Source organism: Apostichopus japonicus, chromosome 7, assembly GCF_037975245.1.
Source record: "Apostichopus japonicus isolate 1M-3 chromosome 7, ASM3797524v1, whole genome shotgun sequence".
In the NCBI taxonomy this organism is placed as follows: domain Eukaryota; kingdom Metazoa; phylum Echinodermata; class Holothuroidea; order Aspidochirotida; family Stichopodidae; genus Apostichopus; species Apostichopus japonicus.
In genome coordinates, this window is record NC_092567.1 from 3,916,449 (window position 1) to 3,944,407 (window position 27,959).

General features: G+C 38.3%; 2 protein-coding genes across 12 annotated transcripts in view; both read right to left on the bottom strand.

The window, feature by feature from the left end:
- The window catches only part of LOC139969971 (uncharacterized), a 480,181-nt gene that overhangs the window by 423,390 nt on the left and 28,832 nt on the right, over positions 1–27,959 (bottom strand). The gene's annotated exons all lie outside the window — the stretch shown is intronic.
- The window catches only part of LOC139969961 (NACHT, LRR and PYD domains-containing protein 3-like), a 184,791-nt gene that overhangs the window by 18,938 nt on the left and 137,894 nt on the right, over positions 1–27,959 (bottom strand). For 4 of the 11 annotated variants that reach the window (XM_071975421.1, XM_071975419.1, XM_071975417.1 and 1 more), the window contains exon 2: positions 15,809–15,880. The exons of 2 other annotated variants lie outside the window; for them this stretch is intronic. The gene's annotated coding sequence lies outside the window, so the exon portion shown is untranslated. Of the gene's footprint in view, positions 1–5,492; positions 7,174–15,808; positions 15,881–18,166; positions 18,562–23,323; positions 24,580–27,959 lie in introns of those variants that run through there. 5 more of the 11 variants (XM_071975415.1, XM_071975425.1, XM_071975418.1 and 2 more) reach the window with 5 other exon arrangements.

The window sequence follows — 27,959 nt, forward strand, 5'->3', positions numbered from 1 at the left end:
ACAGTACTCGATGACTACTGTAGCATCAACATTTATACAGTAAAGTAATACCTCTGCGTGTGTAAGAAGTAGGGCAGTACTCAATGACTACTGTAGCGTATACAGTTAAACAGTTAAGTAATACCTCTGGGTGTGCAAGGAGCAGTGCAGTACATATTCAATGATTACTGTATGTACAGTAAATACAGGAAATATTTACCTCTGGGTGTGTAAGGGGCAGTGCAGTACTGAATGACTACTGTGGTGTCTACAGTTATACAGTAAAGTAATACCTCTGGGTGTGCAAGGAGCAGTGCAGTACTCAATGACTAAGTACTGTAAGTATGTAAAGTCATACAGGAAAGAAATACCTGTGGGTGTGTTAGGGGGTAGTGCAGTATTCAATGACTACTGTAGTGTCTACAGTTATACAGTAAAGTCATACTTCTGTGTGTGTAAGGAGCAGTGCAATACTCAATGACTACTGTAGTGTCTACAGTTATACAGTAAGGACAATACCTCTTGGTGTGTAAGGGGGCATTGCAGTACTCATAGACTACTGGAGTATACACATTTGCAGTAGTCAATGGGTACAGCACTGCACCGTACACACCCATAAGTATTACTTTACTGTAAATCATATTCCAAGGTCATGAGATCCACCTCTCATTTGAAACTAAACAAAACCTTGACCTCTGATAACTTTGCGCATGAAGGTGGCACAGGGACCAACCATGGACAACTTTTATCAGTTTGAAGATTGAGTTTTCGACCCATAATTGACCTTTTTTTGACCTTGGATCACATGACCATTATGTTTGGAAACGATCCCTAACCCTATTCACAACTAGTCCCAAAATGTCAACCATATTACACCCCATCAGTGGGAGTTTCACAAGTTATTGCCCCCAAAACACACATTTTGAGCCATAATTGACCTTCGGTGACCTTGGATTACATAACGGGAATTTTGGAAAACGTGCAACTAGTTAATTCACAACTTGTCCCAATATATCAGCCATGTCAGACTTTGTCACTGGAAGTTGTTGCATAAAATTAACATAAGTGGGCAGATTTTGTCAATAAGAGATCTTGCATGACCTTGGAAGGCATGACAGCTTTTATGAAAAATATTCCCTTTGATGTGCACTTCATCCTAAAATTGTTATGAACTCCAATGTACACACACAATGTTATTGCTAAAAGGTATCAAATCCAACCTTTGGCACCTCATACTGTAACTTATGAACCGGGTGTTCAATCGAAGCGGGAGTTAGTTTCATCTTTAGAGCATGTATAGCTCTATCATATAGTTAAATATTGACAAACTTGTTTTGGTTTTATGTCCTGTACAGTATCTCCTAAAATGAGCATAAAAAAAAAAACTTAATCTCTGTTAACTTTGCACCTGAAGGTCGCACAGGGGTCAACCCATGGACAATTTTGATCAAAAGACCATTTGATATCTGGATATGGCCACAATAAATTCAAATAACTAAAGAAGCTAATACAGGTCACCAGAGGTCAACCTAAGGTCAACGGTCACAAAGATGTGGGTCCACTATTGGATTACAAAAGCGTAACTCCCAACCTTGACGGACATTTTATTCTCAAGTTATCACAAAAATACCTGTTTTTGACCTCTAATTGACCTTTTTGACCTTGGATCTCACCAAGTTGTTAAGCTGGAAATCGATCCCCTACGTTATTTTCAAGTACATATTATTACATAGCAAGTTCCAAAATAACAAACATGTCGGACCCTGTCAATGGGAGTTATTGCTTGTTTATTGTTTTGGTTTTTGGCCCCTAACTGACCTTTGGTGACCTTTACAGGCACCGAGAACAATAGGGCACACCTTCTCACTATGGCGGATCTAGTTGACAACAAGGAACCAAAAAGCGTTTAAGTCCTTTATGTTGCAAATAACATGCTAACATACATGCTAACGTATGCATTGCTAACTTACATGTATGCTAATATACATGCTAACATATATGCTAACATACATGTATGCTAACAAACAGACTAACAGCCTGACGTAGACGCTACCAGCTTATAACATGCTAGCATACAGGCTAACAAACAGGCTAACATACAGGCTAACATACTTGCTATCATGCATACTAACATACATGTATGCTATCATACATGCTAATATATGCTAACATAATTGTTTGCTAACATGTATGCTAACATACGCGCTATCATACATGATATTCGTACAGTAGCCTTCAAGCTAACATATATGTATACATGCTAACATACATGTATGCTAACTTACATGTACGCTAACAAACTGTACATATATAGATGCTAAAAACAGGCTAACATAGAGCCTGACATACACGCTATCATACTGCTTATAACATGTTATACAACACCTAATTATATTCCGGCCATTTGATTGGTCAATTGCTCGTCGATTGCATGCAAAATCCGCTCTATTGCGCTCTATGAAATAGAACCATGTGTTATACTTTTTTGATAGCACTTTTTCAATGGTAAGAGAGCAGAGAAACCTGTCTGTTCAAAACAATCTGTTGCATTAGTGCATTTCCACCCAAAATTTTTCCAAATTTGAAGGTGTTGTATAAAACAAATAATGAATGGTTTCCATTCGTGCAATAGTGCAAATATTTCATTCGTTGAAAGATGTAATTTGTTCCATTCAACTCGGCTGCGCCTCGTTGAATGGAACATTCCATCTTTCAACTCATGAAATATTTTCACTATTGCACTCATAACCATTTATTATTTGTATACTAACATACATGCTAACATACACGCTAGCATACACACAAACAAACACACAAACATACATGCTAACAAGCAGGCTTACATACAGGCTAACATACTTGCTATCATACATGTATGCTATCATGCATGCTGACATACATGCTATCATACATGCTAACACACATGCTAACATTCATGCTATCATACATGCTAACATACATGTATGCTAACATACATGCTAGCATACATGCTAAACATACATGTATGGTATCATACTGCTTACATAGCCTACAAGCTATGTAGTAACATGTATATGCTAACATACATGTATGCTAGTTCATTCATGCCAATATGTATGCTATCATACATGCTAACATACATGCTAATATAGGAGACAGCATTGCTAACAGATTTATATGCTACAGTAACATATTACAAATAGTACAGGTATCGCTGCGTGCAAGTCAATGGGAGCAATTAATTGATCAAACCTTTATGCAAAATTGTGATTTTTCGCAATTTGGCCGAAATCCAGTATGTTAATGGCTCCAATGCTTACAGTAGCATACATACAGTAGTGTAGCAATTGATATTTCAGGAATGATGTTCCGTGATATCATGCGTCAGTGATTTCTGTTGTCTAAAATGAGTATTTGGGCCAAAATTTAGACTTTTAGGCCTGAGATTGCTGAGATGGACTCTGTTGGGGTCTAATTAATGTCACAAAGTGAGCTATTTACTCACTTTTAGCTAGTTCCTATATATATATATATATATATATATATATATATATATGAGTGTTTGACACTAGTTTCACGAAGCCTTCTTGCTTAGCGACAGTAATCAATGTACATGATATTTTGTTGTAAGGATAACTCAGTAAATTTGGAATAAGTTTATTCAAAATACATGAAATGTGGTTGTCCCAGCCAGGAAACTGTAATTCATTCCTGCCTCAGGACCTACTGTACGGTAAATGGTAGCAATGGTAAGCTCAGTAGCAACAATAATATTACACTTGATTCTTGAACACTCATGCTGGCATGATTAGCCTTATATCTTTGCCAGTTTGCTAATGTAATAAACAGATGCCTACTGTAGGTAGTGTTGCCCAGGCCTAGCATTTTGACCACTGATTGTGTTCGACACATAATCATAGAGCACCTGTAATGTTTAGACGTGCACATAGCTTACTTGAACTACCATTATATTGCTCAAGTGAACCTACATGTGATAGGCTTACATGTATTTCTGCTTCTCAAAAGCACTTGGTGTTCAGAATTTTACAGAACATTGACTGTCAAATTCATTGTAGAGTATTAGCTAAACTACTGGGATTTGTGGGAAGTACTAAGGTGGCCAAAAACAAGGTAAATAATTGATTTCGTACAATATGCAAAATCTGCACTCACCTTGGTTCCTGCCACTACAGTACCCACTCCCCTTTAAGATAGGAATGCTAATGATCTCAAAATATGAATTGTTCTGTGCCCATATGCAAGACCAATTGAGCAGAATTTGACTACAAAATGTCTGCCGTGTCAAGTTCTATAATACCCCTAAATTACAGTAACACATTCGTTGATAAGCTAACTGAAGTGTAGGCCTAAGTACATACATCCATTGACTCTAGATGCTGTTTACTATGCTCTGAGCCTCTAAGCTCAGACAGGTCAGGGCCCAGAGTGTAGTAGGATGGTGACTTCGAAGTTCGCCCACTTAAGACTTAAAACACCCCAAAACTAAATCTTCTGGTATAAATCATTTGAAAATATACTTCATATGGTGGGAGAATTTTGTTATAGTACGATACACGGCCAAACTTTCTTTCCTGCAAACTGTTTTCACGTTGTTTTCCAAGAAGATTCTTCGTGATTGTGGAACTGGTATTTCTTGCTAGAGTATTGCGAATTTCGGCCACGCAACCTACAGTGTGGCGCTGGTAAAAATTGGTGGCGCTGTTGCTCTTTCAGTAATTATAACAGACTTCATAGATCTTCGTCATTTTATTGACAAATATGTAAGTAATTTCTTGCACACGGGTCATTTTGGAGAGAAAATAACTGTAGCTTCGTACTTTTTGGTGAAATTTGGCTCTTCCTGTAGGTTTTCATGGTGAAAATCGTGTATTTCTTAGGGTGCCCGAACTTCGCAGTATGGCGAACTTCGCAATACTGACTATACTGTACAGTACAGTATGTATGTGGTAATGGTATCGTAATTTGTATGTGGTACTGAGGTAAGTTTGGCTTTTTTTTTAGAGGGTAAAATTTCCAAATGCCAAAAACATGTGCAAACCTGGGGGGATGTTAAATGCTTAGAAAACCCCATTTTGATCAGCATATAACTGAAATGGAATACAATTCATCAAATATGTAACTCTTCTTTGCTGCAAACAGTTTAGGTTGCCTGCTGTATGTTGCTAGTAATATTTGAAGGTCAATAATAAAGGTGCGTTAACTGTGAAGCCTTTGCTATACACAGTTACGGTTCTGATAGTTGAATTAATTCAATATGGTGGTTTACAATATTCCAACGCTATCATGAAATTTTGTAGGGCAACCATACAGTATTAACATCGTTCTGAAGAATATGGTCGACACACATACTGTAGCTTCCGTTTAGTATTACTAGTAACGTACTTAGGCTAGGCCTACAGGCTACACTAGTTCATGTACAGGTACTAGTACATAGAAGACATTTATGATAATAATAGTCAAATTGTTCAAGTAGTCCTAGATATTAATTAATAAATAAAATGATAAACACTTACCTGTGTTAAACTTAGTTACCAACTCGAATTATCAAGATGTACAGTAAGTAACAGTGTTTTGAAGCAAATAAGTAGAGAAACCAAACGCGGAAAGATCCTGTTTTACCAGCGCGTAAAATAATGGCTGCATACAGTACGAACCATCGTTTGCAAGCACCTATGGCGTACCTTGAGGCTTGAACAAACATAATTAATGTGTGTGAGCGAACGGAAGGTAAACTTCATGTAAAAACATGGTTAGGCCACTGATCTACAGTGCCACAGTGTAGATCAGTGGGTTAGGCGGTTCATAACTTCAACAATCATTCCAATGCCTTGAAGCCACTAAATACTAACCCGCGTAGCGGTTCGGTTCATCGGTAAAGATCCCGAGCGAGAATGATCTCACCTGACGTCACAGTCTTGCATAACTACGTAGATGCACATGTTGTACATTTCACGTTAATAGTGGGGGTACGAGCTCGTGTAACACGTACGAATTGCCGGGCCAAGTCCCGCTCGCGATTAAGTAAAAGAGGGGAAATAGGAGACAAATACACAAATATCCAAACGTTTCACGGTTTATTCTTGACATTTTAAGTTAACAAATGTATATAAGAAAGCTGCAACATAACGGAACATAGCGCTCACGGCACTCCGAGAGGGTCCTTAACTGTGTAGCGCAAGAGCCATTTTGTGTGTGTTTTGACCTGTATCTTCATGTGTATTTAGTCAATCATTTTGGACCATCCACATTTTGAAAGCTTAAACTGTTAGCTTTCTGGTGGTGTATGCCTTAATCCATATATATTTTGGTAACCTTACGCCAATTTTTAATTAAAAAAGTGATTTTAGGACATTTTCAATGAGAGTACACTTGAAAACCCTAGTTTTTCCGCACTGTGTGGGCTATTTTTGCCCCGTAACTTTTGTTTGCTAAGTCCTAAAATCCCAGTTCAAACGGTGAATTAAACTATGAATATTCATCACGTTTTCTACCGATTCTTAACTAAATTGACCAATGAGAACCTTACGCCAAATTGCAAACTAAAAAGAAATCAGGGATATTCCTTCTGTTTCCCTTTGTTCTCAATCGACATGACGTCACAATACTGTACTCAGCACACGTTGGTGAATGTGCATTCAAGAAGTGTTGTCGTTTGATTGTGATATCTTGAGTTATTGTTAGATTTAACTCAAAATGCTTCTCAGTAACTTTCAGAAGACTTTATTCATTCAATTAATCGTAATTTCGGTTGAAAATAATACCTCCAAAGTGACATTTTCTGTATCCTTTTGAACCTGTTTCTGACCACGCGATGAAACGACTAAGTTGGAGCGTACCAAACCACAGTTTGTGGGGTATGTAGTTGTTCTAAAGACTATAGTTCTGTACTGTTTAGCACGCAATATAGCCTTGCAGTGTAATGTCTATACTAGCTGCGTATAAAACAGTATTAGTGATACTGTAGCCTATAGACTTATTCAAGTACAAGTCGTAGTGGGGTTCGGCCTAGTATCACATTGGTATTAACCCCCTAATGTATAATGGAACAGTCCCTGACGCTCTCCGCCGTCGCGTGATTGTCCACAGAGCAGCAGGGAAAAGTAGGTCAGCAGAAAAACCGCAAAGAGGTGCTTGCTGCAAAGGCAAATCTTAGTTTTCGCTGTGAGCGTTTTGGTCTAAAACTTTCCGTTATGTAAAGTACTGTTGTATTTATCTTTATATCTCAAGTATAGCAGGTCTCACAAGTTATTACACAGAGTTAACTAACCTCCAAGACCTGGTTGTGTACATATATCATTTTAAAAACTGTGAGTACCGTTTAAAACCCATATATCTATCTTCATCTCAAGTAACAGGTCTCACAAGTTATTACATAGGGTCATGGGCGTCAGCAGGTTTCAGAAAGTGAGGGGGACACTATACTATCTAAGCGGAGCGCCACCATTGGTTGGCGCGTAGCGTACCAGAAAATTTTGGGTACATAAGACCCCCTAGATCGCAGGAGGCGGCCTTCCTGAGTCGTTTTTAGTTACATCAGAACCCATGGGCGTCAGCAGGTTTCAGAAAGTGAGGGGGACACTATACTATCTAAGCGGAGCGCCACCACTGGTTGGCGCGTAGCGTACCAGAAAATTTTGGGTACATAAGACCCCCTAGATCGCAGGAGACGGCCTTCCTGAGTCGTTTTTAGTTACATCAGAACCAGATCTGTGAGGAGAAATTTTGTCTCACAAAACTAAATTCCGACAGAAAGTACTGGTAGAAAGATGCCGTTCTGACACCAAGGGAGACGAATTACACAGCGTCCATCTCAAACGAAATATTGAAAAAGTGGCGCCGTCACCTCCGGGATGAGTGGAGTGGTATATATAATACATGCATGTAGGTGCGAGACGTCAGTTGTTATGTGCCAGGTACTTTAATAATAATAATCAGAAAAAGGCACCGCGCGCAGAGCGTGTGTAGCGCCTAGCCGGCACTCAACAATAAAGATCTACCATATCCGGCGAATACATGTAGCCTTAATTACCTAACCCCTATTCGTCCGTCCAGTCCAAGGGACTGGAGGTAGTGATATGAACATAGTAACTCATCACCATCTACCTGTATGGCTTACCTAATCCCTTGGAACCCATACAAACAACATGTGTGCAAGATTCAATACACTTTCGAATGGTCTCCCCCCCCCCCCCCCGAACGAATTAAATGGGCAGATTTAGGATATTGGGAGAATGGGAGATAAATGACGGTGTAAGTGATAGATAGCAGGGGCCCAGGGAGTCCAGATTTCTTGACCTTAAATAGAAAATCGCGAATATGCATGTGATTGTTTTTAATAACTACTCTGAAAAGTGGGTGGGACAAATGATATGATATCCCCTCCACTTTGGAAAGTGGGGGGACATGTCCCCCCGTCCCCCACCTGTTGACGCCCATGCATAGGGTCAACTAACCTCCTAGACCTGGTTGTGTACAAATATCAAATTTAAAAGCTGCAAAATTCACTTCAAACGTTTAGATCTATCTTCATTTCAAATAACAGGTCTCACAAGTTATTACATAGAGTCAACTAACCTCCTAGACCTGGTTGTGTACAAACATCAAATTTAAAAGCTGCAAAATTCACTTCAAACGTTTAGATCTATCTTCATTTCATATAACAGGTCTCACAAGTTATTACATAGAGTCAACTAACCTCCTAGAACCTGGTTGTGTACAAATATCAAATTTAAAAGCTGCAAAATTCACTTCAAACGTTTAGATCTATCTTCATTTCAAATAACAGGTCTCACAGGTTATTACATAGAGTCAACTAACCTCCAAGACCTGGTTGTGTACCTATATCATTTTAAAAACTTCAAGTATCGTTTAAAATCGCTATTGTATCTATCTTTATCTCGTAGCAGGCCTCACAAGTTGTTACATAGAGTCAACTAACCTCCAAGACCTGGTTGTGTACATATATCATTTTAAAAACTGCAAGTACCGTTTCAAACCGCTATTATATCTATCTCTATCTCATAGCAGGCCTCACAAGTTATTACATAGAGTCAACTAACTTCCGAGACCTGGGCAAAATAACGTAATTCGGGAACCGAGAGAGCCGAGCACAGTTGCACCCGAAACCGAGTTCCGAGGGCACTCGAAATGGTCCGACCCGCTGTAGGACCCGGGTTAGTATTTAGTGGCTTCCCATCAAAGGTTAAGGTCAATCGTAATGCACGCCGTTTGCGCCACATTTTTGATCTATATTACAGTTGCTGAATATGTTGCCTTCGCAAAAACTCCCGTTGTCTAATTTCATTCCGTTCTTCAATTTCATTCCGTTGTCCAAGTTCATTCGGTTATCCAAATTCATTTCGTTGCGAGGTATTCCGTCGCGGAGAAATCCCGTTCGTTATGCGAGAAGTAACCCGTGAAGGTGGGCCCTGTCCCAATTCTATCAATCAATTTCTCAATAAAGTTTATATCTGGCACGTAGAACGTGAATAACAAGCCCACGTAAGCCTACCACGTAGGCCTATCCATGATACCTTACCATAACAATATGAAGACGTCCCCGCCCCCCCCCCCCCCAGTTACTATGCCTCTATATAACTAAATATGTTCGGGACAAACATTAATAGCTACATCTAGGCTACATCTTCATCGGTACTCTGCAATAGACTGGTGTCCATCTCGCAAAGGATGATTAGTGACATCAGTCACATCACCAGCTAAGATCAGAGCACTATATACATTCACAAACAAGGATTATAAGAATATTAGTTGACTTTAGGCCTACCTGGTAGAATTATGCAAAACTGGTCAATTGCATGACTCGTAACCACAAGTACCTGTTAACAAAGGTACTCTAAATACAAACTTTTTCCCTCAAAATATGCTAGTGTAGGACGGGATATGCACTCGTTTATTTGCAATTAGGGCACTTCAAACTAGTGTAGGGATATGAACTGATTTATTTGCAATTTCGGCTTTCCAAACTCCATGAAGTTGAGGGTAAGAAACCCGAAAAAGTTTGTGGCCAGGACCATTCACAAAATGGTTCGTAAACGAAATCTAATTAAGGTGTACGAATCCAAAACTATCTTTTTACTGTTGATTCAATTTCCCTGCGGAAGTTTATCATCTAGGCTCTATAAGGTAACAATATGTTTTTCATTTGAAACTTTTCAAAGATTTTGACTGATTTGATGCATTTTTGGCAGCTTTATGTGAAGTTAGGGTTTGCAGAGAAATGGTCGAATTGCAGTAGCATGGACACTTCGAAGTTCGGACACCTAAGATTTAAACAACCCCCAAACTATAACTTCCTTTTAGAGACAAATATGTAAGTACCTGCTAGCATCGTAGTTTTTTGTGAAATCGGCTCTTGCTGTAGGTTATCAGGGTAAAATCGTGCATTTCTTATGGGTGTCCGAACTTCGCAGTGGTCCGAACTTCGCAATACTGTACTGTACAGTACCTAGGCTGTACAGAGATAGTATAATCGGCTAAGTTCGATACCACGTTTTAAACAGTTTAGGTCCTAGCGTGTGATATATTATATGATTAGCCTACTATCACTGGATAGTACTGCTATATAGTACTACTATCACTGGATACTACTACGGGATCGAATATGTGTTCGTTATGTGACGGATGACGATTAAAGCATTCTTGTTCGCTAGCATTGCATATCGTTTATTGTAGGTGACATCCATAGGTAGACAACCTAAGACTTTGAGGCTTATACACCTACTTGTACTACTAGTTACTAGCTTAGGAAGCAGTTAGGCTAGACAGGTTGAAATAATTCTGAGGTATTTGCCAGTAGCACCCTCAGTTGTATCTCAAATCTTTGTAATGAAAAAGGCCGGGCCCATGTTTTGGTCAAAGTAGACAAAGGCCTACAGTCAGACCCCAACGAGTGAGTTAATGAGCTCAGAGAGCAGTTTTCTTGTAGCCCGCCCCCCCCCCCCAAAAAAAACTGAAGGCCAGACATAAGAAATTTTGCGAAACTGCTTGCGACCTACCCCTCTGGTTTGATTGTTTGAATGATGCAAAAGAAGGCGTCATCAGCCACTATGACGCGCAAGGGCGGCGGAAGCACTTTTAATCTGGGGGGGCACCGACATCAAAGGGCACTTTGCAGAAATTCGATTGGACTGATGCAGCCTTATATTTAGTACCCATTATAACTCTTATTGTATTATCTTATTTGCGTATACACATCACTCCATCAACGCACGACTATGTGAGCGGAGCGCCACCATCGGTTGGCGCGGAGCGTACAAGAAAATGTTTGGTTTTACAAATCCCTCAGATGGCCGGAAACGGCCCTTCCCGAGTATTCATTCTAATTCCCTGGCCTCTTGCTAACTTGAGACACCTCAATTTTTATGAAGAAAAAGGGCACATTTTTAACCTGAGGAAAAGTGGGGGGGGGGGGCCCTGCCCCCTGTGCCCCCCCGGTTCCGCCGCCCTTGATGACGCGGTAAGGTTAATCTCACAACATTTATCTTCGTAATAAATCAGTAAAAAGTTCAATTTTTGTCGTATTTTGTGATAAATCTCCATTGAATTTTGCGCCTTTTTTTCATGGCTAGTTACAGGAGAAAAATGCACATTTTTAGGTAAAATTGGCTATAGTCTAGATGATGCTTTTTTCAACAATACCAAATTGGCGATTGGAAATGCACTAGTTTTTTCAACTGTTATCTAATTAATTTACGGCAAAACACAGCGTTATGATATACAGATACAGTTAGGACTTTGTATTGGCTCTGCGTATACAATGATCCATCTATCCTATCCATCCATCCTATCCATCCAGCCTATACATCCTATCCATCCAATTATAGCTACACATTCTTTACACCCATCCAATTGCGATATTATCCGATCAATCCTATCCATCTTATCCATCTATCCTATCCATCCTATCCATCCATCCTATCAATCCATCCCATACATCCATCCTGTCCATCCTATCCATTCATCCTATCCATCCATTATATCAATTCATCCTATACATCCAAAACATTCGAATGATCGAATCCAGAATATCCATACATCATATAAATTCATCATATCCATTCACCTATCCATCCATCCTTTCCATACATCCGATCAATCTTATCCATCCATCTTATCCATCTATTCTATCCATCCTATTCATCTATCCTATCAATCCATCCTATACATTAATCCTATATACCCATCCTTTCCATCCATCCTATCCATCTGTACCTAGCCATTGATCGTATATATCCACCAATCCATCCATCTCATCCATCCATCCATCCTATCCATCCTATTAATCCTATCCATCCATTTTATCCATTCATCCTATCCATATATCATCCATAAGATGGATATACCCAGCAAACACAAAAACATTTTTAAAACGTTTCGTCTTTTGATTTGATAACGTTATTTGTGGTGTAATAAATATGTCACGAAAACGTTTTCAGGCTATTATTTCCAAAGAATTTTTCGTTAAAACATTAATATAACATTAATATCTCATAAACACGTTATGCCGACGTTTTTATAACACCAAATTAAACGTTATAAAAACATATTTTAGAGGCTCTTTTAAAAATGTTATGATAACGCTTTGTGTTTGCTGGGTATATCCATCTTATCCATCCTATGAATCCATCCTACACATCCTATCCATCCATCTTATCCATCCATCCTTCCTATCCATATTACCCATCCATCCTAAACATCCATGCTATCCATCTATCATATCCATCCTCGCCTTCCTATCCATGCATCCTCTCCATCGTATCCATACATCCTATCCATTCATCATATCCAGCCATCCTATCCATATTATCCATCCATCCATCCATCCATCATATCCATCAAATTATATCGATCCATACTATACATCTATCCTATCCATCCATCCTAACCATCCATCCTATCCATCCTATCTATCCATCCATCCTATACATTCATCCTATCCATCATATGTATCCATCCTATCCATCCATCAACATCATATCCATCCATCCTTCCGATCAATCCCATACATCTTATCCATCTATCCTATCCATATTTAATGTATATACATATAGAGATTTCTTTTGAATTGAACCATCGTCACCACATACATTTTCTTAGACTTAAGATCAGAAGCCATTTTTTTACCCAGCCATGCACAAAGTGCGGGCTGGGTCTTGTATCTTATGGTTTCTTCTTGTTCTTCTTCTTCTTTCTGGAATCGCTATAGCTTGTACATGCCTTTACCGTGCTTCACCAAACTTAGTCACAAGAATCATTGACCGTAAGGGTACCTCAGGCCATGTCCAGTTTGGGGTCAAAGGTCACACAGGGGTCACTAGGGTCAAAATGGTTAACTGCATAAAAAAAATAGAGTAAGCTCAAATTGCAAAATTGAGTATCTCATCTTGTAGATCATGACCAAAGATAAAGAAAAGTCAACTTTGACCTTTTCATCTGACATACGGTTAAGGGGTCAAAGGTCAAGATGTAAAATTTACAAAAAACGCTACTCCTACAGATTATGTAGCCTGATCATATGTCATATGCCTTCTACAAAACTTATTTTTTGAAGTTTTGATCAAAGGTCATTTGGGGTCACAAGAGTCAAAAACAAGGTCAAATGTAAAACAAGCTCAAATGATAAAAGTAACAGTGTCAATGTGTTGGCCTTGGACAAACATAAAACAATGTCCACGGTGACCTCTTCGTCCAACCTATAGTTATGGGTCAAAGGTCAAAGAAAGATCAAATCACAAACAACCTCAAATGGCAAAAGTAACAGTGTCAACATGTTCACCTTTGGCAGAAATCCAAAATTGTCCACAATGACCTCTTCGTCCAACCTATGGTTAAGGGGTCAAAGGTCAAATCACAAATAACCTCAAATGGCAAAAGTAACAGCGTCAACATGTTCACCTTGGACAAGCATCCAAAATTGTCCACATTGACCACTTTGTCTAGCTTACAGTTAAGGGGTCAAAGGTCAAAGAAATGTCAAATCACAAACAACCCCAAATGGAAAAAGTAACAAAGTCTTCATAGTCACCTTTCGTGGACATCCAAAATAGTCCACAGCGACCTCTTTGTCTGACTTACGGTTGAGGGGGGTCAAAGGTCAAAGAAAGGTCAAATCACAAACAACCCCAAATGGAAAAAAGTAACAAAGTCATCATGTTCACGTTCTTTGGCAGACATTCAAAATTGTCCACAGTGACCTTTAAGTCTGACATAGGGTTAAGAGGTCAAAGGTCAAAGAAAGGTCACATTTCAAACAATCTGAAATGGCAACAGTAACAGTGTCAGCATGTTGGCTTCGGACAGAAATTTGAAATTTGTCAGTGGTGACCTCTTCATCTGACCTATGGCCGTATGGTATATGAATGAACTGTAGTCAGTGTCATTGGGTTGTGCTCAATTAGGATCGAAGGTCATGCATGACGTCACAAGGGTAATAAACGTTAACTGTGCAAAGAAAATTAAAACAAGGTCAAAACACAGAACTAGATGTGCCATCTTGTAGGCCTTGATAAAAGATTAAGAAAAGTCAATGACTACCTTATTATATGACCTCTGCTTGTGGGGTCAAAATTCACGCAAATGTGTTAGTAGCCTATTCGACACACCAACTTTGCAGATTTACCCATTTTTAAAATCCAATTTAAATTAAAAGCTTTGAATCTCATGATTGTAATGTAATTTAAAGCAAATAGGCCTTCTTAAAAGAAACTGCATGTTAGAAAACAACAAACAAAAGAAACATAAACAAAAAAATAAAAATAGAACAAAAGCATAATAACGGTTATGGGGTCAAAGGTCAAATGCGGTCATCTAGGTGTCAATGATTTAATTTACTCCGATGCCTATGATAATGCGACTAACACGTTATGCATTGCTTTTCACCAGTGTCTATGAGGTATACACAAAGTTAGGGTCAAAGGTCATGAAAGGATGAATGGCTGGGTCCGTGTCACTCCGGTGACACAGTCATGTCTAATTTTTATTTTATTTTTGGGTTCTGTTAACATACGCAGTTTTAGTTCCATAACAATATTTTTCTGCTAATATTTACCCAAATACGAATCAGCAGAGAGAGGCTGTGGATGCAACGTCTTCGCACCATTCAACCTCATGGGCTCAACATTCAGGAAGGACATGACTAACTTTTCTTTTGTCCCCACCTCCTTCTCCCCTTGTCCACCCCCCCCCATCACCCCTCTACTCATAGCTCTCTTCCATCCTCTTTTCTCCACACCTTTCTGTCTTTGTCCTTCTCCAGTTTATTCCCTAACCCCTTCCCTTAATCCTCTCTTTGTCCCTCCTCTGTTTATCTCCTACCTCTCCTCTTCCCCTGTTGGTTTCTTTCTTTCTTCTCTCCATCCCTTGTCCACTAATCCCCTTACATCCATCTCTTTGTGTTCATCATGCTCATTAATCTGTCTGTATTCTGTGCGTGTTTTTGTCCCTTCTGTTACTGTTACTTGTCATTTAACCTTTGAAGAAGATCCTGCTAGGATCGAAACGTCAGGCCAACTTACTTTTACACAATATTCATCATTGTTAGATAATATTATTAATTTGGTGTTTTGGAAATATTCTCTATTGGCAAACGACATTTGGAATCTTTTGAAGACTTCCTTGCTGACATGGATTTTCGTGGAAAAAGTAGGCTGCTAATTGAAAGTACTTTAAAGCAGCATTCAGTAGATTTGGGCAAAAACCACACAATAAGACACATTATAACAGAACTACATAGCAGAAAAAAATAACGTTTCCTATGTGTGTTTAGTTTACTAAATTCACTTTCTACTATAGCATTTACTGCTTCACTTACCAGTTAGATATTTCTGCCAGATACTTTCAATACGGCTGGGGTTAACAACACTTCTCGCATAACCGATGGAATCTGTAAACCGATAGAAAACTTGAAATCTTCATAAAGTAGCGTCAACCTAGATTGGTGAAAAACCAAAAGTAGTCACCCTGGCCTTAGTATTGACGTAACCAACACAAAAGGTATTGAAATAGTTTCTAGTAACTTAGCATTCCGTACCATATGTTGCAGTAGAAAAGCTGCGACAGCAAAATACACCCAAGTACACACGTAAAGCTCTATTACCACGACTTCCCCGAATATCATCAGGTAAAATCGAGGCGATCGGAAAATATAGTTACACAGATATGTTAGGAATGTATACAGTTTGAATGTGCTGAGAATTTGATAAAAAGTTTCATATCTTGCTTCAACAATTGTAATAATGATAAATGGTAGCAAGCTGATTTTATTTTGGAAAAATGTACTTTGGTGTGAAAATGTAATGATGGTTACCGGGAGAACAGGGTGGGGGATGTTAGACAGGGGTAAAAAGGTAATATGAGGTTCCATCAATATAACGGATACAATTAATTTTTTTTTTTTTTGGCAGGGCAGACTCATAAAAAAATGCGATGGTTAAATCTAGAGGTAGAATGGAGAGTGGGGGTTGGCGGTGGATGTGATTGAAGTTCGAAGAAGTTTTAACAAACTTGATGTATAGCATCCGCGTTATTTCATTGTGCGTTTTAACATGACAGTTACTATGGATACGGTATCGCATTTGCAAGACGCTTCGCCAAGGTCGTTTTTTTGGAAGATCAGAGTTAAATAATGGAAGACAAGGAATTTGAGATTTGGTAAAGATGATAAATAAATACAACAGGAATAAGTAATAAATGCTTCAGTTTCGGTATTTACTTTCCTTAGGAATGTATTAGAATTATATGTATTCTACGAGGAAATGGAGGTTTGTGATTCGAATGTGTCTAGCATAAAACGTGATATGTATAGAGTAGCCAAAATAGCGAATTACACACCACTGTAAAGAATAACGAACCATACATTGACTCTATGCATGACTACACATAGATGCTTGTAGGATTGTGACGGATTACTACATTGTTAAAACAAAAGCAGCAACGCTGCAAAAGCTTAATTAACCTTCTATTTGAAAAAAATTGTTATTTCTTGTGCAAAAGACATACGCGAAATAACGGTGTTATTTCCTTTCCTCCCATCTCCTCACCCCCTTGCCCTTATGCTCCTTCCTAGCAGCCATCATTTTTGTTTGAATGCTAGAAGGTTGTTTAATTTCGGCTCTCTCAATTAGTACCTAACATAAGTGTGTTAGTTATAACTCTAATATACCGCTGGACTCTTACGTTAATAACGTTTTGTCTCTTGAATACAATATATTCGTCGCCTGAACCACATGTAAATGTTCCCCGCTATATCAATATAGTGAACGGCCAATATGGCTATATGGTCACCAACATCGATTAAGGTCGTATCACCGTATTTAAAGCATGTACGCATGCTCATATGTACTTCATATATCTGGTACCTTCTCAGAAAGTTAAACTATATTTTATATGCGGATCGTAGTAATGTGCCATTCAACTTTTATTTTTGTCACAGGTAATAGGTATAACCTGCATAATGAGCTTCTACTTAATGCGAATTAATCCTAAACATTAATTTTAAATGCACTAGTTGTTGTGAGGTCGGCTACATCGAAATAATACTTGAGGACATGTAGTTAGGTATAGTTTTTATAGAAGCTTTGAACTACAAATGCTGTGAAGAGACAAATACACGCACATAATACAGACAGCTTAACACAGAGGTTACCACAGTGAACACAAGAGAAAGATTCCACTACCAAAAGTCTTTACAGGGGATGTTATTCCCCATAATACGTCATGCTACAATATCATTTGGGGAGTGGTGAGGAAAAAAATACAATATGTTGACTTAATATACTGTGCAAGTATCGGTTCTCTAGTTGTAGATAGCTGTCTCATCCGACTGGTGACACGTGACCTATTTACTGTAGGAAGTGGTGGGTACGTTGACTTACTTTTATAATTCCTAATTGATTAGAATATATTTATTGTTAAACAAAGAAGTAAGCACACCACATAGGAGAGTTCAAAATCAACAGCAAATACAAGTCACACACACACATGTACCTAAAATGGAACAAATCGGATACAAATAGACACTAAATGGTGTATAAATACACACTAGCGTGTCTGTCTTTGTGTGTTTGTAGGGGAAATGGTGGATTCCCTCTAAGTCACCAGGTCTTGCACTTTACCCACCTCACTTAATTCCTCCATTTATTAATACAATCTATTAACCTTATTTACTCACCTAATGATGGTTTAATTGGATGACCTTTGTTCTGGTGTAAATAACATTGACTCAAGAACCTTTAGTTTCAATAATATGGGAATCCTTTTTTGTTATATTCAATCCTTGTCTTATTGGTTCCGTTGTCGAATGGTCCTGGAATGGGAGGCGATATCCAACTGTTTGGTTGTGCAAGAGGTGATGAATATACAATGCCGTAGCAATAGATCAAACCTTGCTAATCTAAGAACAATGTGACTGTATCGGTATTCCATTACAAAACTAGGCAATATATCCAAAATGTGCAGACATCAATCCGATGTACAAAGCTATTTGGAGAAACACATCCACTATTTCATGTATTACCGTGATCGCCGTGTTAAGCCTGTCGTACAACTGATGTACCATACGTTCTGATTTAAGTAATTGTATCACATTTATATACTGTTTACTTTTATTCCAATAAAAAACCTTTAAAATGTGGGTCTTTCTTAAGTATACGTTGTAACATAACAAATCTATTCATAATTATCCAACCGAGGCAGAGGTCATACTACATATACTATAGCAGGGAAACGTCAGTTACTATATGTATACACTGATGACGTGAAAGCTTTTATAACGCCTTTTAGAATCGTCCTGTTTTAAGTAACGCTTTTTGGTTATGACACGCACTTTGCATATGGGTACGGCTCAATGAGATTCTCGCTAAATTGAACCTACTATAACGGTTATATTTAGAACTTAAATCACATAGATCATCGCACTATGAAGTCCTTGCCTAGCTAAGTGTTAGCTTGGATCAAGTACTAGAGCTCCTTTGTACTTGTCGACGAGCCACCCGACAATTACTCAGCCTTCGTCGTATACGTTAACCTTGACCAAATATTTCAATGCGGAATCGCGTAAAAAAAACGTTCCAACCCCGTGACGTGCTCCCTTGTGACACTGAACGCTTGTAGTACTCATTGAATGTATTATAACGCTGTCCGTTCCAGTTATGTTGTGGCGTAGTCGGTTGGTAAGTAATGTGTGTGTGTGTGGGGGGGGGGGGGGGTTGGTAGGGATAGAATCGAGGACACCGTTGAATAAAATACACTAACAGTGCATCCTGAGATTTATAAGTATATGCACTTGTCTTTTTACACTGTACCTGTAGTACATCTTTCCCAGTGTGACAAACAAATAAATATATATAAGTAGGAATACCCCAGTGACTAAAACACGACACACGGATAACGTACATAAACTAACCCTATCCCGGCACAACTATTCTGTAATTCGCAAGTTGCCTAGCAGCGCGTTTAACTGTCGGCATTGCGCTATAGACAACGCAGCGCAGCAAATGATGAATTCGTGAAAGGCAAGGCAGCGCAGCTAACGATGGACCGCGTCAGCCCGTGAACCCTACGCTGCAACGGCATTGTAACCGCACACGCAGTGTGCGCAGCGCAGCTGCAGAGTGCATCAATCCGATCCATATGTTTTCTGCAGAAGCCCAAAAATAACCTTTAAAACATTGCCTCTGACAAACGCTATAAAATTCGGCAAGGAGTCTGCCTGGAACTTGTTCTTAATGTATACCACATTAATGTATAAAAACGCTACTCGCATAGCAATATAAACGACACCGTAACTGTGTAGAAGCCTATACACGAGTAACTGACCAATTAGGACATATCCGATAGCATTGACACATATCAGAAACCAATAACAAGCCGCACCGCTCTCTACCCTGCTACATATATGAGCTGACCCCCTCCACATGGTATATCCTTTTCTTGTTACTTCCCCGTATACTAAGTTCAGAGACAAAAATGTCCACCAGACTGTTAACATAAACCCCGGCAGCAAGAACCAACTCTCTTCCAGCCAGCAATATATTGATACCCCTAGATACACAGACTAGCGCACATACCAGGGACCCCCCCCCCTGCTTAAGCATTAAACCAGGGTTTCCCTAACTTTATTCCCCCACGAACCCCCTGTGGATGTCACAGTTGTCCACGAACCCCCAACTTTTCGAGACACGATCTGAGTCATTATTATACTATAATACGCATAACAGCCTGTGTCTGTTTCATAATTCAGTGATTTATCACATGCACAGTACGGTACTAATATGGCAACATATGCGTATAGAACGCAAAAATAGTTGGTCGATAGGCTTTTGTAAATTACTAAATTATATGGCCCTACTATAAGGTGCCATATTTTCCTGACTGGAACCAGGGACATTTATTGCGTGACTGATATGGGGGAGGGGTATAAGGGGAGGGGGTACCCCCTACCCTTAGAGGTGCTTAATGTAAAATGGTGATACTTAGCACTTTTTCAATCAAGTTTATTTTCAAAAAAGTAGCTTTTTCTTAGATGAAATTCACTAATATAATTGTGGTTTTGTCGCCGTAGTTGCAATTATACGGTCGAAAGAGTGCTAGGCTAGATCGAGCTAGCATATTTTAACAGTGTTTCCACTTTACACTGGACCACCTGAAATACTGGTTATAAGTACCGTTCTGCGACTGCACACTTGACCATTTTTTCTTTATACAATTATTTTACTAATAATGTGGAATATTTTCGAAATTCCTGAACATTTTGACGAATCGGAGACATTTTCAGGGAAACTTGTTTATCGGGGACAGCACACTGTAATCGGTGACTGTCCCCAAAAATCGGGGACGTCTGGTCACCGTACCCTACTAAAGGTTACGTAAGCCGCTTTCAGGTATAACAGAAAACAAAGACAATTTAAGGTGCATAATGTTGTGACGTTATAGGTTATTGCACAATCAGTACTTTTCTTTTTTATGACTAAACTCAAACATATTTATATCTCAGCAAAAGAAAAGATGATTCTCGAATTCCCCGCCCCCACCCCATTTAGCCTTCTTCAGCGGGCTGGGATACTACTGTAATCGGTATTTTGCTTGCAAGTTGTTATAACTTTTTAAAGCAGCTTTTTGCGTTTTGTCGCCGTTTAGCCACCCTTTTGACATCCATCGGGGTTTTTACATGTATTCATCACAAAACATCAAACTAAAATATAAGCCAAGTTCTTCCCTACCTAGAGCACCAATTGGCGAGTAATAAAGGACTTCTTCAGATATAAGTTAAGAGTCTTCCGACAAATTTCTCATTTAGAAGCAATCGCATACAGTTCCCCAAATCCACTACTTTGAATCCAACCAATGCGTGAATAACTGACAAGTTTATTTATAAGCTGTTGCTTAAAAAAGATTCATTCATAATCCGAAAAAGCTGAGTCGTTATCACAGCCATACTCAAGGCACATAAATAGAGCATGGTGTTGTAGTATATATTGGTGTACTGGATTGCTTACGACGTCGGCAAAGTGAAATTATTTACCTCATTATTCCATGACGTTCAAATAATTTAAATATTCATGTTATAGGCGGGGCTTATTGCGAACCTAACGGAAAATATCATCGAGAGAAACAACGTTCAAATTTGTAAATCCTTCGACCTTATACCACCATTTGAAGTTAGATTTGAATAGATAAGCTAGGTGTGTATGTCGTTATGGTATCGTGGGGTCAATGCGGTTGAGATAATCATAGAGAGGACTCAAAAAGCTGCTTTAAGATTTAGATAAGTAGACCTCGATCATTCTCCTGACAGCAAACACAAAATGATCATGTTTTTAGCGTTTGGTTTGACTCTGTAAATAATCTATAAATAAACATAATTCGCGTGACAGTCATTCAACTTTAATTTCTAAGATGGCAATCATGGCTTTTAAAAAATACCTTTACTAAACCGTTTACTGGCAATTATGTAAAAACAAACTTCGTTCTTTTAGTCTCTCCCCCAACTACTTACTTGCTTAGATTTCTAGTTCCATAAATATACACGTGGGAACGACGAATTCAATGGCTTTTATTTGTATCCCAGAACCGTAGTGGGGATCCATTGACCATTGCAGTACTGTCGGATATTTCGTGTTTCTTTCGTTTCTTATCCTACCCACACCATGAATTTACGTTCCTGATACAAAAATAATCTTCGTAAAATTCGATTAATGACTAGTCTATGACAAGAGTGATAGCACATCAGTGTGGATTAACGTAGTTCAGTGTAGGGAACATGACCAGTAATTGAGAAGACCTCGCTATGTAGGTCTGGATTTAAAGCTTGCAGAAACTAATCTTACAATAACTGTATTCACATTAAAGACATTTTGCTTCCAGCATATTGTAGTGTACAATATCTGGCATAGCGAAGACTGGGTACTTTTACAAACTTAGTAGTCGGGTAAGTTCCGTATGCATAAAATACTTTATAAACTTGAACAAATGAAAACAACTGATGCGAATTTGTTGCCACAAAGAGACAATAATTATCATAGAGAAGTATAGACACAGTGACGTCAGACGGAATAATTGTATCATGGCAACCGTTACGGAGTTTAAGCACTTTATAGTTGTTCTTGCTGTTTTAATGTACGCTTCGATGCAAAGTAGATTTTCTTGAACAAGCCATAATCCATGACATGTTTTTTTTTTTTTTTTTTTTTTTGATGGGAGGGGACTGGGGTACAAGTCTTTTGCATGGCTATCTGGTTTTACACTATCCGTACCTTCCTTAATTCCTTCATTGATTAGTACAATATAATAACTTTATAAAATTCCAAGGTACTTGTACAAGTACAGGGTTTGTTGTACAGGGTTAGTTGTTGATATGTGCCTTACCAAACAAAATGCACGTGACCTATATAATGTACAGAGCATGGCCGGGTTGAGGGGGGGGGTAACGTTAACTCTCGAAGGGACCTGTGAAACTTTTTTTCCCTAAGTTCCTAGACACAATCGTCCAAATAAAATATCTCTATTCCGCAACGGGAATGCAAACGGGCTAAGCGTAGAGCAATAAATGCTCAAATTAGTGCAGGTTGTTAACAAAAAACAAAGAAGAAAGTGAACCACATAGGTGAGTTGAAAATCAACAACAAAGGGAAATCACACATACACAAACTCACTCCAAAATGGAATAACTTGAATACAAATCGACACCTAATACAGTCTAGCGTGTACGTGTGTGTGTAGGGGGAAAGGGGGAGTGGTGGATTCCTCCTTTGTCAGCAGGTCCTGCACTATACCTCCCTCCCTTAATTCCTCCATTTATAAGTACAATATATTAACCTTACTTACTTACCTAATCAGGGTTTAGTTGGATTTCCTTTGTTCTGGAGTAAATATCGTTGACTCAATCACCTTTAGAGTAATATGGAAATCTTTCATTGTTATATTCAATCCTTGATAATTGGTTCTAGTATCGAATGGTCCTGGAATGGGAGGTGATGTTCAACTGTTTGGTTGAGGAAGTGCTGATGAACATACAATGCCATAGCAGTAGATCAAGCCTTTCTAAATCTAAGGTCAATGTGACAACATCGGAATTCCATTACAAACACAGTCAACATATCCAAAGTGTGCAGACATCAATCCGATATACAAGGCTTTTTGGAGGAACACATCCACTACTTCGTGTATAACCGTGATCGCCGTGTTAAAACCTGTCGTACAACTGATGTGCCATACGTTCTGATTTGAGCAATTCTATCACATTTTCTATTGTTTACCTGTATTTGAAAGCTTTACTAAAATATAAGTCATTTCTGCAGGTAACGCAGTAACATAACAAATCTATTCATATGTATCCAACCGAGGCAGAGGTCATACTATATACAATAGCAGGGAAACAACAGTTACTAAATTAATACACTGATGGTGTGAAAGCCTTTGTAACGGTTTTTACGAATGCGCCTGTTTTAAGTAACGTTCATTGGTTACGACACGCACTTTGAATATGGGAACTGTTCAAATGAAATTCTCGCTAAATCAAATTTACTATAGCGTTTTCTATTAAGAAGATATTCACATGTCACCCTACTGTGAAGTCCTTGCCTAGCTAAGTTCTAACTTGGATCAAGTTCTAGTTTCTAGTTTGTACCCCAAAAATAATCTTACCGCTTGTCGACGAGGCACACGACAATTACTCAACAATCGGCGTGTACATTAACCTCGATCGTATATGTCAATGCGGAATCGCGCATAACAACGTATACCAACCATTGTGACCCCTTGTCCCTTTCGACACTCAACTCTAGTGGTTCGCCTTGCATGTATATGATTCCACAACAACTGAGGTCATGATCTTATAGCTGCCATGTATAGGATGCAAATTATTATTGCTATGCAATGGCGTGTGACAATTTCTACCAGAAAATGTGACGTTTTGTATTGCTCAGTTTTATGACGCATATGGAATCTACCTTTTGTTGCTTAGGGCAAGTTAATATCTCGTCGAATACTCCTGAGAATTACGATTATGGAACGGTTTCATAAGATTACATATACATGTCATTAAATGCATCACGTGCGACCTCCAACAGTGATGCAATGATTTGTTTGACAACACAACAAACAGTTTAATACTTAAATTACCAATTCACCTTTATCATTTGATAATGGTGAGGACTGATTGAAACTATGCAAGAACTAGTCAATCGTAACGTTGATCTTTGTTAAGCCTCGCTAGCCTTAGTAGAAAGAAATACCAAAGGCAGTTGTTTGTTCACCAGTGACCACGCACTTTTTCACATACTCCATTTGCTTTTCTCTTACACGTAGTAAAATAATTAAAATATATGAACTTCAGAGCTGGATTTCCATAACACACACCAATAAGATCTTTAATTTCCCTGTGGTCATGTGCCGGCACCTACGTATCACATAACATACTGTGGCATGTATGTGTTTTCATACTGGGATTTTTGTGGGATATCTATAGTGGTCGATGAGAATAACCTTCCTAGTTCCAACCTGCCAACTAGGTAGAACTTCGGCGGAACTTAATTGTGACAAGTAAGACCAGCAAACCGAAGCAAAAACTAGCTTAATTCGTTGGGGGATATCCATAAAATGCCTATTGTTACTTATTTTTGCGAGGTGTTTGATCCGAGGTATCCCTGCCATATATCCCAGGTGTTTACCAATATATACAGAGATTAAGTCATAGTACACTAGTGCGACACGTTTTCTATTAGATATTGCACACATACAACGAACTATGAAACTTGCAAGAATCCAAGACTGCGCTACCACCCCTGCTTCTTCCCACACTTACAAGTGTCATTTTAAATTTTATACAACACCTAGTTATATTCCGACCATTTGATTGGTCAATTGCTCGTCGATTGCATGCAAAATCCTCTCTATTGCACGCTATGATGATAGAACCATGCGTTATACTATTTTGATAGCACTTTTTTCAATGGTAAGAGAGCAGAGAAACCTGTCTGTTCAAAACAATCTGTTGCATGACTGCATGAGTGCATTTTACATCCAATTTTATCCACATTTGAAGGTGTTGTATAAAACAAATAATGAATGGTTTCCATTCGTGCAATAGTGCAAATATTTAATTCGTTGAAAGATGTAATTTGTTCCATTCAACTCGGCTGCGCCTCGTTGATGGAACATTCCATCCTTCAACTCATGAAATATTTACCCTATTGCACTCATAACCATTCATTATTTGTATAATATACAAGAAAGTTGGAATCGATTTGAAGTAACAACCTTACCCAATCTTTTTCTGTCTATTCTGAGTAGAGCGCTAAAGTGAAAGAGAAAAGTTTCTAGGCGTTGTAACACATACATCTAATCAAACCAAGGCAGTATCTGGATATAAATGAAACTGGTCCTTGCAAGCACGACATTTTTATGCTGAACATTATGGAAACAAACTTCACGTGTGCAAACGATCCGAAGAAAATATGACTATATTGGAGAGGGAACATATATTTTGGAGTGAACAATAGACGGCTAATGAAAAAAAAAACAAGACAACAGATACAAACAATCTTCCAATTTATGCTATTAAGTAAACATGTACAAATAAGAATCCGAATGTTTTCAACTGAAATAAGTGTTACGATATTTTCTTTATTTGAATGATTCCTAATTCCTAATTACTGCAAGGCAATTGCTGATGTCGCCCAAATCTAGCCAAACCTAACATATTATACAATGTGTAAGGGTGCCAAGACTGGCAGAATGTACAAAAGTTGCAACAAAGCAAATGTTAGTATGGCAAACTACTGTTTGTAGTGTCAATGGTACGTACGTTGGTTGTGTTTAGCGAAGACAACATCAACGTATAATGGCAGTAATAAGTCATCATAGTTTTTATTAAATGTTTACACAGGACATATATCTCCTACGATTTTCATTCATGTTAATTAGTAGATCGATGATTAGAGTAGATTCACGACTAACACGAATCACATATTACGTCCATAGACCGACGAAGAACGGTAAAAGTGCTCTATTCAAAATTTCTACCAGTTAAAAAGGGTTCCTAGGGTCATCGGAAACCTAACCTCTACAGTAATATATATATATATATATATATATATATATATATATATATATATATATATATACCACACTTAAGCAGTTATGTGTACAGCAGAAATTAGAACTATGAAGGGGGCATAATTTTAAAAGGGGCACTTCTCACAAAGGGAACATTATAAAACTTCTAAGCGCTATGAGGTACAAACAAATGATTGCCCAAAATGACTCCCACGTTGCAGGAAATGAGCAAACATGAGAGTATTGTATTACGTATATACACTGTCTTAGTAGGAACCAAGGTGAGAAAAAAGTGTCCCCATTTAAATCACACAATTTTGAATTTTTATATCAACATTTTTACCTTTAGGTTCACAATTCTTAACCTTTTATCTTAAAATTATGAATTCAAAAGTCACAAACAAAATGTCAACATTTTGAATTTGCAAGTCAAAATGTTGAGATTAAAAGTCAAAATATAAAGATAAATGTAAATATTTTTCAAAAGTTAGAGATTTGAGAACATCTTTTTCCCCTTCCTATGTCCTTGTTGAGCCTCCATACGTGGCAGACGAACTTTCAGGGGAAAGATTGAGGAGGCTCGCTTAGCTTCATTCAACCTGAAAAGAGTGCTTTAGTGATACTTCCTGCTTTTAATTAAATTAATTTTTCGTGGTACTCAAGGGTGGGGGGGGGGGGCGATCGCTGGGCAGATCCATGGTATACAGTAAAATATAGGAATATGTGTGGATGGCATGTCTTGCTAGCTTGATGTATATTAATGGAAGCGATGCTATTACCAACGTCTTAACTAATGTACATCTTTTTTTTGCAATTCAGTGCATAGTTCTGTTTAATTTATACATAGCTTGAATAACAGCCAACGGTAAAAATATTGGTTTTCAGAAATGTAACATTAAATTTGTCCTTAAAAACTAATACTCCTTAAATCCAATCGTCATAGTCATTTGAACTTCCTCTTTTAGTTCATATTATTCTTTTAACACTGGAGAACCGCACAAATTCATACAACCCAGCTAACCACGACCAATTCCTTTATAGTGTGTGCAGTCTGTCTTAGTCAATGATGTATGGCGGTAGGAAGCAACAATGGTATTAAGGTGTTATTTCTAAATCGGTTAGTTAAACAAAGCAGCCCTGGTATTTATCGCCCCAGGTAAAATGAGACAATCATCTAGAAATGCTGTTATAATTATTCATTCAGTTGTGAAGATTTGGTAGATTATACTTTGACTGATTTGGTCCGGACTGGTGTGTTATAAACAGCACAATATTACACGTTTATATTGCAAATCGAAAGTAAACTTATAGAAAACCTTATAGTACACACATCACACGGTGTGTGCTTCCATTACATATGTGCACCGATACGATTACATCGAAGAAAACGATATTTACTATTACGAGGA